The 14,785-nt window shown below is 46.0% G+C and overlaps 1 long non-coding RNA gene across 1 annotated transcript; it reads left to right on the top strand.

Moving 5' to 3' along the window:
- Window positions 1-4,087: 4,087 nt before the first annotated feature.
- Window positions 4,088-5,349, top strand: LOC125372060. The gene is made up of 2 exons (XR_007217954.1): window positions 4,088-4,772; window positions 5,064-5,349. It is a non-coding gene; the product is annotated as an uncharacterized LOC125372060 (long non-coding RNA).
- The last annotated feature ends 9,436 nt before the right edge of the window (window positions 5,350-14,785 follow it).

Raw genomic sequence — 14,785 nt, 5'->3', positions numbered from 1 at the left:
TCTCTCTGTCAGCCTGTCAGATCCAGTGTTTCAGACCCCAGCTTGGAGAATGTTTGTCAGTGGTCTCTATGTCAGCCTGTCAGATCCAGTGTTTCAGACCCCAGCTTGGAGAATGTTTGTCAGTGGTCTCTATGTCAGCCTGTCAGATCCAGTGTTTCAGACCCCAGCTTGGAGAATGTTTGTCAGTGGTCTCTCTGTCAGCCTGTCAGATCCAGTGTTTCAGACCCCAGCTTGGAGAATGTTTGTCAGTGGTCTCTCTGTCAGCCTGTCAGATCCAGTGTTTCAGACCCCAGCTTGGAGAATGTTTGTCAGTGGTCTCTCTGTCAGCCTGTCAGACCCAGTGTTTCAGACCCCAGCTTGGAGAATGTTTGTCAGTGGTTTCTATGTCAGCCTGTCAGATCCAGTGATTCAGACCCCAGCTTGGAGAATGTTTGTCAGTGGTCTCTCTGTCAGCCTGTCAGATCCAGTGTTTCAGACCCCAGCTTGGAGAATGTTTGTCAGTGGTCTCTCTGTCAGCCTGTCAGATCCAGTGTTTCAGACCCCAGCTTGGAGAATGTTTGTCAGTGGTCTCTCTGTCAGCCTGTCAGACCCAGTGTTTCAGACCCCAGCTTGGAGAATGTTTGTCAGTGGTTTCTATGTCAGCCTGTCAGATCCAGTGATTCAGACCCCAGCTTGGAGAATGTTTGTTAGTGGTCTCTCTGTCAGCCTGTCAGATCCAGTGTTTCAGACCCCAGCTTGGAGAATGTTTGTCAGTGGTCTCTCTGTCAGCCTGTCAGATCCAGTGTTTCAGACCCCAGCTTGGAGAATGTTTGTCAGTGGTGTCTATGTCAGCCTGTCAGATGCAGTGTTTCAGACCCCAGCTTGGAGAATGTTTGTCAGTGGTCTCTCTGTCAGCCTGTCAGATCCAGTGTTTCAGACCCCAGCTTGGAGAATGTTTGTTAGTGGTCTCTATGTCAGCCTGTCAGATGCAGTGTTTCAGACCCCAGCTTGGAGAATGTTTGTCAGTGGTCTCTCTGTCAGCCTGTCAGATCCAGTGTTTCAGACCCCAGCTTGGAGAATGTTTGTTAGTGGTCTCTATGTCAGCCTGTCAGATCCAGTGTTTCAGACCCCAGCTTGGAGAATGTTTGTCAGTGGTCTCTCTGTCAGCCTGTCAGATCCAGTGTTTCAGACCCCAGCTTGGAGAATGTTTGTCAGTGGTCTCTATGTCAGCCTGTCAGATCCAGTGATTCAGACCCCAGCTTGGAGAATGTTTGTCAGTGGTCTTCCTGTCAGCCTGTCAGATCCAGTGTTTCAGACCCCAGCTTGGAGAATGTTTGTCAGTGGTCTCTCTGTCAGCCTGTCAGATCCAGTGTTTCAGACCCCAGCTTGGAAAATGTTTGTCTCATTAAGATATCCTTGGAATTAAATGAAAGAAAGTCCCGGAATCAATAAAGGTCCATGTTTATGATAACCCTCCCTGACGTTTCCTCTTCACGAGACACCGTGATGTCTCTTGGTGACTTCCCCTAATGTCTCCTGGCCCACTACTAACCCTGATATACAATTACCAGCCCTTATAATGCATGGTTTTGTACAGAGATGTATCATTCCTATATGTCATATGTGCAGAGTTCAGTTAAAGACTCATAACTTTGTTTTCTTCTCATCTGTATTTCTGTCCTGTCCCTCTCAATACATGTATATATCTATAGACATTTACATCTACATTGTCCATATAATGAAACAGGTGCGGTCGGGTAGTCTTGTGGTTAAAGCATTTGCTTGTCACGCCGAAGACCCGGGTGTGATTCCCGAAATTGGTACAATGTGTGAAGCCCATTTCTGGTGTCCCCCGCCGTGATATTGCTTGAATATTGCTAAAAGCGGCGTAAAACCATACTCACTCACTCAAAAGAAACATCCCCCTGACACACCTCCACATCAACACTGAAGACATATAACAATATTTCTGTGTGAGTATTTCACAGTAAGGCCACAATAAATTGTTTCAGTTTTTCATTCAAAATTGTGAAGGGGGATTCATTTTGCTTTTAGATACCATCCTTACCGATTTGGCAGCTACAGTAACAACCTATGCAACAACACTACAACAGGGTCTACCTGAACCACATCCACTACATTTCCACGTGGTGCCATCTATACAGTGCTACCATTGTCTCTTGTATACAAAAAGTATCCCACCATATTAGGTGGGCTGTTTGTAGATTCAAATATTCATTGTTCATGTACTAGGATTACATGATTGTATGTTTAGCGGCATCAGCTCACAATTGTTTAAGCTGTTCGCTTAATCCTCTTGGTGCCATGGGACCATATATGGTCCCTCACTTTTTACACCCGCATAGTGCCAGGGGACCATATATGGTCCCGAGAAAATGCCCTTTTTTAAACTGTGAATTTTGATATCAAACACTGAGTGCACAAAGTCAAAACTATAACCATCATCACCCCAATCATCTTTAACATTGTGCAACTCATACTTTATACAATGCTACGGATTATGAAATATGGAGAGATTAGTAAAGTGGCTACCGCGCTTCTCGGCCTTTCTCTGCCATGTTTGAACACCGAGCGAATGACGGCCAATTCTGATTATGCACCCATGTCATATACACGTAAATATTTTCAGACAAAATCTTTGTTCATAAGAAATAATATGACCATAGCGGTCAGAATGACATGTTTTTCACAACTGTATACTTATTCATGTAAATAAATTACGGACAAGTTTATTTACACGTTTTGTATATTTTAATCGACAGCCGGTAATGGCGGAATGGTCGGTACACATGAGAAAACGGCAGTGTATATTTCCATTACATTTATGACGTTTATTGAATGAAATTATGACCATCATCACACAGCTGGAAAAGATATAAAATAAACCTAAAACTATCTATTTATATTATGCCTCCTGACCATGTATACATGTATATAATTCCATGTCTGCATCACGGTCTAGTCTATCTGTGATTCAAGAAGCCAGTTTCAGTTTAAACTCCAGGGCAGAATGACTTTCATATCAATAAGTAAATGATTGGCATAGCTATTTATTTTTATTTTTATTTCGACCGAGCTGTAATTAATCTTTGAAACATGAAATTTAAAAAGTGTGTCCTAATATGTGTGTTTTTTGAGCTGAGTTATCAACTATTGTATAAAAAAATTCAGTAAATATGTTTCACAGGAAAATGTACTTCAGACAACTTTTTAGACGTCTCTTTAGACACTGGAATCTCATCGTCCACTTCCTTGTGTATTATGTCGACATACTATCAGGATAAATACTTTGACCTATTTACTATGGCAGCTTCGTTTTGAACCAATTCAAATACACCAGCTTAAAATAGTCTTCCCATTACAAGCGTGGGTCGATTGACGTTACTCATGAGTGAGTGAGTGAGTGAGTGAGTTGGGTTTAACGCCGCTTTTAACAGTATTCCAGTTATATCAGCTTAATGTGGGAGGAAATCCCGAAGAAATGCAGGTCTTAGACGTTTACCACTTCGGTGAAACCCACGAGCACGGGTATGGTGCTGACAAACCTAGCAACATAATACTCATGAGTGAGGGGCGGTCGGGTAGCCTAGTGGTTAAAGCATTCGCTCCTCACGCTGAAGACCCGGGTTCGATTCCCGACATGGGCACAATGTGTGAAGCCCATTTCTGGTGTCCCCCGCCGTGATATTGCTGGAATATTGCTAAAAGCAGCGTTAAACCAAACTCACTCACTCACTCACTCCTGATTGAGAGAAATTATGTGCTAGGGATGAGTGGATATACATTTTTGTCTGAGATCCAATTTTTGAAATGTTTCTTCGGTATTCAGTCAGGAGAATCTTGATCTGTCATTCATTATTCCTGATCTTACTTCATTAGTCATCATACAACTGTTACTTTGACGCGAGCTGTTATTGGCATCATACTGCCTACACACTGACATGGCGTAAAAGGCGACTATGCTTGTCGTAAAAGGTGACTAACGGGATCGGGTGGTCAGGCTGGCTCACTTGGTTGATGCATGTCATCGTATCCAAATTACGTGGGTCGATGCTCATGATGTCAATCACTGGATTGTCTGGTCCAGACTTGATTATTTACAGACCGCCGTCATATAGCTGGAATACTGCTGAGAGCGGCGTTAAACAACAAACAAACAAACACTGACATACACTGAGTATATGGGATTGTTTTGTTTCATGGTAAACTAGCAATATGAAATTGTACATATATTTGTGTTGCTTTTTGTAATATTTTTGATAAAACTGAAATGCATGTAAAAGGCCATTGGCTACAGTCTATGAGATTTGTGTAGCTTGTGGCAACATTATCTGTACGCCCTTGTAAAACCGACATTAATCTGCTAGCTCAAGGGTATTAAATTGTGCCGAGGACAATTCAAGACTGGTAACATCTGATAGCAATAGCTCGTTGACAGTTCTCCAGGCTTGGATTTTACTCCAGGACTTGCTACAGACTTGATGACGAGGGATATTAGTTTTGTGAAAGTCCTGTGGACTAGTCCTAAATGAAATGGGTTTTCTAAGGTTGGATATATCAGTCATCTTGTCATCATTGTATCACAATTGTGTGGGGCATGCTCATGATGTCAACCACTGGATTGTCTGGACCAGACTATATTTACAGGTCGTTGTCATACAGCTAGCATGTTGCTGGCTGCATCTAAACAACATCCTAGAAGTCATAAGTAACAAATGTTATGTTAGGAATAACACATTCTTAGTCAAGTGCAAATTCTAGTACTTTCTTGGGTTAAGGGGGCACAGGTGGCCCAGTCGTCTAAGGCGCCGCGATTCGTTGTGCAGAGTTGCGTCCCTTGGGCACGCCAGAAACCTATGATTGTGGGTTCGAATCACGGTTCGCCCCAATTATGTTTCTAGGTTTGTCAGCACCATACCCGTGCTCGTGGGTTTCACCGAAGTGGTAAACGTCTGAGACCTGCATCACTTTAGGCTTTCCTCCCACATTAAGCTGACACGCTGTGATATAACTGGAATAATGTTAAAAGCGGCGTTAAACCCAACTCACTCACTCACTCTTAGGTTAAATTCCCAAATCCAAATTTGATCTAGACTACCAGTTGTCAGATTCCATTTCGTGGAATCATAGGTGGTTGAGAGGGTTAGATTGCTAACTGTTAGATGTCAAATAGGTGCCTCACTCTGAGAGTGGGTTTGAATCCCAGATGGGACTCAACCCCCAACAGATCTAGAATCCTTACTTTACTGAGAAAGTGTTGTCCCAAATATAACTTTTGTTAAATAAAGAAGTTATCCATAAAAGTTTGATGTCTTGGAAATATAGTATGAATAAAATATGTACGAAAGATATCAGTGTTATGTTGTGTGTCTAAAGATGTGTCCACAGAAGAGTTACCTATCTACCTGTCTGTCTGTGAGTTTGGTTTGTCGCTTCTTTGAAGGGTACTTCAGCCGTACCACGACAGGTCAGCTAGGAGTAGGAGGGAAGCCCCAAGGGAGTCTACTACCTATGTAATCAGGGAATCAGTAGCAATCACTGGATTGTCTCGCTAGACTTGATTAATTTACAGACCACATACATACATGCAGCCTTATACTACAAATAAGTTTTGTATCACATGTCATTAATGGTGCTATGTTCTGTTCTATTTCAGTTCGATTGATGCTCCTTCGAAGACTTAGTCTGAACACGAGCATCTATTTCAGAAAGGTGCGAGGTTGGCCGATTGTCAAAGAGTGTCTTTATCCCAAAACGAGCCTAGCATTATCCAGCATCACTGGGATTTTTAAGTCCAAACTAGAAGTAATAACACTCATGTCATGTGCAGAAATTCCTGTTACGTTTCTTGGTCACGTTATGAGTATCACAGGAAGGCTTCCGTAAGAATATATTGATGTCGGTCTCTTACCATACGACAGAGTAACGCAGAACTGTAGCTCACCTGGGTCTGTTGTCAACAGATGTTGGGGTCACCATTGCTATTCCAATATTTTCTGCATAAATACTGAGGCTAAGACTATTAGCAAATATGAAATATGTATCTCAACTTTCACAATAGCCACTCGTGACTGGGCCACACCCGCTCCTCCAGGAAGCGTTCCCTCCCCGGCCCCCTATACCATGTAAGGAGGTGGAAACATGTCTATCTTTCCTTACATCAAAATACTACCTTCTGATTGGTTAAAGAGGTGGCAAATATTTTTCATGTAGCCCGAACATGTATCCACTGAGATATCAATCGGAACACATCTTGGGTAACATATTTATCTCCCATACATATCTTTGAGATTCTAAATGAACCCATGAACTGACTAGGTACATAGGCTCACACACAGGGTACATGCATCACACGATATACCCCTCGAGATCGAGGTACATAGGCTCACACACAGGGTACATCACACCATATACCCCTCAAGATCGAGGTACATAGGCTCACACACAGGGTACATCACACCATATACCCCTCGAGATCTGGGTACATAGGCTCACACACAGGGTACATCACACGATATACCCCTCGGGATCTGGGTACATAGGCTCACACACAGGGTACATCACAATATGCCCCTCGGGATCTGGGTACATAGGCTCACACACAGGGTACATCACAATATGCCCCTCGGGATCTGGGTACATAGGCTCACACACAGGGTACATCACACGATATACCCCTCGAGATCGAGGTACATAGGCTCACACACAGGGTACATCACAATATGCCCCTCGGGATCGGGGTACATAGGCTCACACACAGGGTACATCACACGATATACCCCTCGAGATCGAGGTACATAGGCTCACACACAGGGTACATCACAACATGCCCCTCGGGATCGGGGTACATAGGCTCACACACAGGGTACATCACAATATGCCCCTCGGGATCGGGGTACATAGGCTCACACACAGGGTACATCACAACATGCCCCTCGGGATATGGGTACATGGCTTCACACACAGGGTACATCACAACATGCCCCTCGGGATCGGGGTACATAGGCTCACACACAGGGTACATCACAACATGACCCTCGGGATCGGGGTACATAGGCTCACACACAGGGTACATCACAATATGCCCCTCGGGATATGGGTACATGGCTTCACACACAGGGTACATCACAATATGCCCCTCGGGATCGGGGTACATGGGCTCACACACAGGGTACATCACAATATGCCCCTTGGGATCTGGGTACATAGACTCACACACAGGGTACATCACAATATGCCCCTTGGGATCTGGGTACATAGACTCACACACAGGGTACATCACAATATGCCCCTCGGGATCGGGGTACATAGGCTCACACACAGGGTACATCACAATATGCCCCTCGGGATCGGGGTACATGGGCTCACACACAGGGTACATCACAATATGCCCCTTGGGATCGGGGTACATGGGCTCACACACAGGGTACATCACAATATGCCCCTCGGGATCGGGGTACATAGGCTCACACACAGGGTACATCACAATATGCCCCTCGGGATCGGGGTACATAGGCTCACACACAGGGTACATCACAATATGCCGCTCGGGATCGGGGTACATGGGCTCACACACAGGGTACATCACAATATGCCCCTCGGGATCGGGGTACATGGGCTCACACACAGGGTACATCACAACATGCCCCTCGGGATCGGGGTACATAGGCTCACACACAGGGTACATCACAACATGCCCCTCGGGATCGGGGTACAATGGCTCACACACAGGGTACATCACAACATGCCCCTCGGGATCGGGGTACATAGGCTCACACACAGGGTACATCACAATATGCCCCTCGGGATATGGGTACATGGCTTCACACACAGGGTACATCACAATATGTCCCTCGGGATCGGGGTACATGGGCTCACACACAGGGTACATCACAACATGCCCCTTGGGATCGGGGTACATAGACTCACACACAGGGTACATCACAATATGCCCCTTGGGATCTGGGTACATAGACTCACACACAGGGTACATCACAATATGCCCCTCGGGATCGGGGTACATAGGCTCACACACAGGGTACATCACAATATGCCCCTCGGGATCGGGGTACATGGGCTCACACACAGGGTACATCACAATATGCCCCTCGGGATCGGGGTACATGGGCTCACACACACGGTACATCACAATATGCCCCTCGGGATCGGGGTACATAGGCTCACACACAGGGTACATCACAACATGCCCCTCGGGATATGGTTACATGGCTTCACACACAGGGTACATCACAATATGCCCCTCGGGATCGGGATACATAGGCTCACACACACGGTACATCACAACATGCCCCTCGGGATCGGGGTACATAGGCTCACACACAGGGTACATCACAACATGCCCCTCGGGATATGGGTACATGGCTTCACACACAGGGTACATCACAACATGCCCCTCGGGATCGGGGTACATAGGCTCACACACACGGTACATCACAATATGCCCCTCGGGATCGGGGTACATGGCTTCACACACAGGGTACATCACAACATGCCCCTCGGGATCGGGGTACATAGGCTCACACACACGGTACATCACAACATGCCCCTCGGGATCGGGGTACATAGGCTCACACACACGGTACATCACAATATGCCCCTCGGGATCGGGGTACATGGCTTCACACACAGGGTACATCACAACATGCCCCTCGGGATCGGGGTACATAGACTCACACACACGGTACATCACAATATGCCCCTCGGGATCGGGGTACATAGGCTCACACACAGGGTACATCACAACATGCCCCTTGGGATCGGGGTACATAGGCTCACACACAGGGTACATCACAACATGCCCCTTGGGATCGGGGTACATAGGCTCACACACAGGGTACATCACAACATGCCCCTTGGGATCGGGGTACATAGGCTCACACACAGGGTACATCACAACATGCCCCTTGGGATCGGGGTACATAGGCTCACACACAGGGTACATCACAACATGCCCCTTGGGATCGGGGTACATAGGCTCACACACAGGGTACATCACAACATGCCCCTTGGGATCGGGGTACATAGGCTCACACACAGGGTACATCACAATATGCCCCTCGAGATCGAGGTACATGGGCTCACACACAGGGTACATCACACGATACCTTGGCGCCATAGCATGTGCGAGTCAGTGAGGACTACCATCAATTGAGTCTTACTTGGTAGAGGCAGACATTGCCACTAGATTTTGTCTCATACCATTGACATCTTCAGGGACACGTCGACTGCTCCCAAAATCTATTTTCCATGAACTACTAGTCTTACGTGTCATACTAGTGAAACTTTAGGGACAAGTCGAAATATTTTATATGAACTACTAGTCTGAAAGGAGCTGCAGACCAGTTGGATATGACGAACGACTTCTGCCCTTGTTGTCATCTCGGGATCTCGGACCAGTGTGGATCACAATCACGGGTATGACGCCGACAGGCCAAAGATTATAGTCTGGTCGGCTCATCTGGGATTTGATCCATGGTCAGCTGATGCCAGCACAAAGACATCAATGTAAGCTCCAGTTGACTTTGATTGTCTGACCGTTTTCTGTGTTCGGAGAGGCGTTGGATCGTTGTCTGTGCACAGGTAGCCTAGATAGAAGGGCAAGGTCAGCCACAACCACCCACACGGCGCCCACCATCTTCCCGCGGCAAGAGAGTTAACTGACTTTAAACTGGACTTTTATAGTCAGTTAACCCACTTGCCTCGGGAAGATGGGCACCCACATGGCGCCCACACAAGGAGGGTGTTCTGGAAGCATGCCGTGAACTCGGGCCTACACTTGTCAAATAGTAAACTCTCATTCAGAAATGACAAGAAAACAGATGTACACAATATTTATTGAGGTCAGAATAAATAGATCTGTCTCAAAGGAGACTTGTCAAATGGCAGTTGTAGAAAATGTGATTACAATCATTAAAAAAACCACCTTTCGTTGCCTGGATTGTACATATCAATCTGGCAGTCTGACAATACATCTTTTTTTTGTTTAACGCCGCACTCAGCAATATTCAAGCTATGTGGCGGCGGTCTGTAAATGATCGAGTCTGGACCAGACAATCCAGGGATTGACACCATGAGCATCGATCAACGCAATTGGGACACGATGACGTGCTTCAAACCAAGTCAGCGAGCCTGACCACCCGATCCTGTTAGTCTCCTCTTACGACAAGCATAGTCACCTTTTACGGCAAGCATAGGTTGCTGAAGACCTATTCTACCCCGGATCTTCACGGGTCTCTGAGAATACAAAATGCACAAATCCAACACCTCAGTTGAGTTGAACATGTCGTTGATTGCATGCCATGTGTGTTATATACCCCTTCTCTCACCAGGTCACACTTTTCACCTTGTTTGTTGTGTGATGTTGTGTGTTTGTTGTTTAACGCCGCACACAACAATATTCCAGCTGAATGACGGCGTTCTGTAAATAATCAAGTCTGAACGAGACAATCCAGTGATTGATATAAACATAGACAGACAAATTTAACCGGTACTTCAGGCCACCGGCGCAAAATACAATGGAAATTTAGTGTATATATATTTGCATGCTGAGTAGATTTAATAATGATTTACCGTTCAACACTGTGTTTCCGTTCGAATGTTCATGACTTGGAAGAGAAATCTACCTAAGCTTTTAATAATTTGTTCGTTTTCAGCTGACAGAAGTCTTATAAAATTCTCAATAGAGGGAGGGGCAACGAGGCGCTTGGGAAAAGAGTTACTTCTTGCTCTAGAATACTGGTCACAAATCATAAGAACATGGAATTCATCTACAACATGGTTATGTCCCTTTGAAAAACAGAATGTGCAGACACGTTCATGATGTGGGATGTTGTTGTGACGCCCCAGTTCAACAGCAAGTCTGAAATTATTACACCAGAACATGGCTATAAGTCTACGTAGGTAAGAAGACATATCACAAGTAATATATGATTCCTGTGAGTAGTTATTGCATTTCGTTGATGATGTCAGGGAAAAGTGCCAATATTGAGTGAGGCAATCCTAAACTCTTCGTTTAAAATCTGTCATGAAATGTTGAATATTACAAATGTCTTGGCTTAGCCAAACAAAACCAAATCCAAACTGGAATAAAATTATTCTAATATGTGATGCCCATGTAATTTTACCATTATCATCAAGAGATTTTAGTATATAATAAGCTTGGATGGGTAGCCTGTGTTGTTCCATCTGAATTAGTCTGCACCAGTACTTGACTGCTCTTGACATGTAGTTAAACTGTAGGGGGATCCTACCACAGTCTCCTGAACCATGTTGTTATTAGTGAACTTATTAACTTTCGAAAAGGATTTGCAGAATCTGTAATGGACACTCTCAATAATGTTACAGTAAACATCGATCCACGCAATTGGGATACGGTGACATGCATCAACCAAGTCAGCGGGCCTGACCACCCGATCCCGTTAGACTCCTCTTACAATAGGACAGTCGCCTTTTTGCGGATTCAAGGTTAAAATGTGTCCTCAGTCTGAAAATACTGACATGATTAGCATTATATATAATAACACAGTTAAGATATGTACAAGAGTGAGTGAGTGAGTATGGTTTTACGCCGCATTTAGCAATATTCCAGCAATATCACGGCGGGGGACACCAGAAATGGGCTTCACACATTTTACCCATGTCGGGAAACGAATCCGGATATTCGGCGTGACGAGCGAACGCTTTAACCACCAGGCTACCCGACCGCCCCTTATGTAAAATGAGTGAGTGAGGTTTTACGCCGCTTTTAGCAATATTCCAGCAATATCACGGCGGGGGACACCAGAAATGGGCTTCACACATTGTACCCATGTCGGGAAACGAACCCGGATTTCGGCGTGACGAGCGAACGCTTTAACCACCAGGCTACCCGACCGCCCCTTATGTAAAGAGATAAAGTACCCAAACAGTGGGTGAGTTGAGTTTCAGCTTAATGTGGGAGGAAAGCCCGAAGTGATGCAGGTCTCAGACGTTTACCACTTCGGTGAAACCCACGAGCACGGGTATGGTGCTGACAAACCTAGAATCATAATCGGGGTAAACAGGGATTCGAACCCACAATCATAGGTTTTTGGCGTGCCCAAGGGACGCAACTCTGCACAGCCACTTGCATCTTCCCGAGGCAAAGGAGTTAACTGACTATAAAAGTCCAGTTTCCACCCTTGCCGAACTAGGCTGGTATTATGGAGTTACATATTGGCTGGACTAACGAGTCTATGCATAGTCCAATCAAAATCGCGCACCGAAATCAAAATCCGGTTCGTAAACTGTCGTGCAGATTTCGATCGATTGCAGGGTTTGCAAAGCATGTGCATCGCCAATTCGTTGTCAGCAGATATTTTCCAAATCCTTTCATGTTTTTAATCAAGGTGCTCGCGTGATTTGATGCTTTTCGCGATGTAAGACCCGTTTTATCACAATATTGATCTTGATTATCGATCAGATCGTCCTGACTGGGCGCCACCATTGTGTGTGAAGCAAACGCAAGTGATACGAGAGGTGGAATCTGATTGGTCCATAGGAGAGGCTTAGAAGGGACATAATTGGTAATAGCCACTGGTGGCGCAACGATCGAGCCCAGTAATTCCAGCCCAGTTCTGCAATGGAAACTGGACTTTTAAAGTCAGTTAACTCTCTTGCCTCGGGAAGATGAGCGACTTGCGGCGCCTTAGACGACTGGGCCACCCATGCCCCAGTACCCAAACATAGAGAAGCAGCAGGTGATAGCTGACATAGGAGGTCCTAGTCTAACATCTAGATTCTGAAATTAACAAATTGTACAGAAAAAAACAGTTGCTAAATGATCTAAATAAAATTTAATTAAAGGAAGAATTGAAGTAATCTGGATTTGCCCATGATTATAGACATATATAATGGATATATTTATTTAAGGGTCTGCATGACAGACGAGGAGCTCCCGTTTAACAATATTGAAATATCACTATCAGGGACTAGATTGTTTTCAGAAATTTCAGTTATCCTAATTAACATTATTTGCTTTACAGTTTAATCATATGAATATCCTATGAAGGAGTGTTGACCGTTTTCAAAAGCTTTTGAGGATTTTTCTAGACCAGAGGTTTTTGTGTTAATTTGCATGAAAGACATTACTATGCTGACATGTATCTAAGCCAATGACAATGACGTATAACGAAGGAATTTATAAAGGAATTCTATACCAAGTGTACCTGACAGGCAAATAAGTAAAACAGGTTATTTTGAACTTTACATCTCCCATTTGGGATCAATTACTGGGATGAGTCTAAATTTACTCCCCAACCCCCTATATTACCTGACCCTACCCGGTTACCCTTCCCCCTATTACCTGACCCTACCCGGTTACCCAACCCCCTATTACCTGACCCTCCCCGATTACCCATCCCCCTGTTACCTGACCCTACCGTTATTACCTGAACCTACCCGGTTACCCATCCCCCTTTTACTTGACCCTACCCTTATTACCTGAACCTACCCGGTTACCCATCCCCCTATTACCTGAACCTACACGGTTACCCATCCCCCTATTACCTGAACCTACCCGGTTACCCATACCCTATTACCTGACCCTACCCGGTTACCCATCCCCCTATTACTTGACCCTAGCGTTATTACCTGAACCTACCCGGTTACCCATCCCCCTATTACCTGACCCTACACCACCTATTACCTGACCCTACCCGGGTACTCAACCCCCTATTACCTGACCCTCCCCGGTTACCCCACCCCCTATTACCTGACCCTACCCAGTTACCCCACCCCCTATTACCTGACCCTACCCAGTTACTCCACCCCCTATTATCGTAACCTTCCCAGTTACCCCACCCCCTATTACCTGACCCTACCGAGTTATCCCACCCCCTATTACCTGACCCTCCCCAGTTACCCCACCCCCTATTACCTGACCCTACCCAGTTACCCCGCCACCTATTACCTGACCCTACCCAGTTACCCCACCCCCTATTACCTGAACCTACCCAGTTACCCCACCCCCTATTACCTGAACCTACCCAGTTACCCCACCCCCCTATTACCTGAACCTACCCAGTTACCCCACCAACTATTACCTGACCCTCCCCGGTTACCCATCCCCCTATTACCTGACCCTACCCAGTTACCGCACCCCCTATTACCTGATCCTACCTAGTTACCCCGACCCCTATTACCTGACCCTCCCCGGTTACCCCACCCCCTATTACCTGAACCTACCCAGTTACCCCACCCCCCTATTACCTGAACCTACCCTGTTACCCCACAAACTATTACTTGACCCTCCCCGGGTACTCAACCCCCTATTACCTGACCCTACCCAGTTACCTCACCCCCTAATACCTGATCCTACCCAGTTACCCCGACCCCTATTACCTGACCCTCCCCGGTTACCCCACCCCCTATTACCTGACCCTACCCAGTTACCCCACCCCCTATTACCTGAACCTACCCAGTTACCCCACCCCCTATTACCTGACCCTACCCCTATTACCTGACCCTACCCAGTTACCCCACCCCCTATTACCTGACCCTACCCAGTTACCCCACCCCCTATTACCCGAACCTATCCGGTTACCCAACCAACTATTACCCGACCCTACCCAGTTACCCCACCCCCTATTACCTGAACCTACCCAGTTACTCCACCCCCTATTACCTGACCCTACCCAGTTACCCCACCCCCTATTACCTGAACCTACCCAGTTACCCCACCCCCTATTACCTGACCCTACCCCTATTACCTGACCCTACCCAGTTACCCCACCCCCTATTACCTGAC

Source organism: Haliotis rufescens, unplaced genomic scaffold, assembly GCF_023055435.1.
Source record: "Haliotis rufescens isolate VD_foot unplaced genomic scaffold, xgHalRufe1.0.p SCAF_34, whole genome shotgun sequence".
NCBI lineage: Eukaryota > Metazoa > Mollusca > Gastropoda > Lepetellida > Haliotidae > Haliotis > Haliotis rufescens.
The sequence above is the reverse complement of the archived record's forward strand: the minus strand, read 5'-3'. Positions and strand labels throughout refer to the sequence as shown.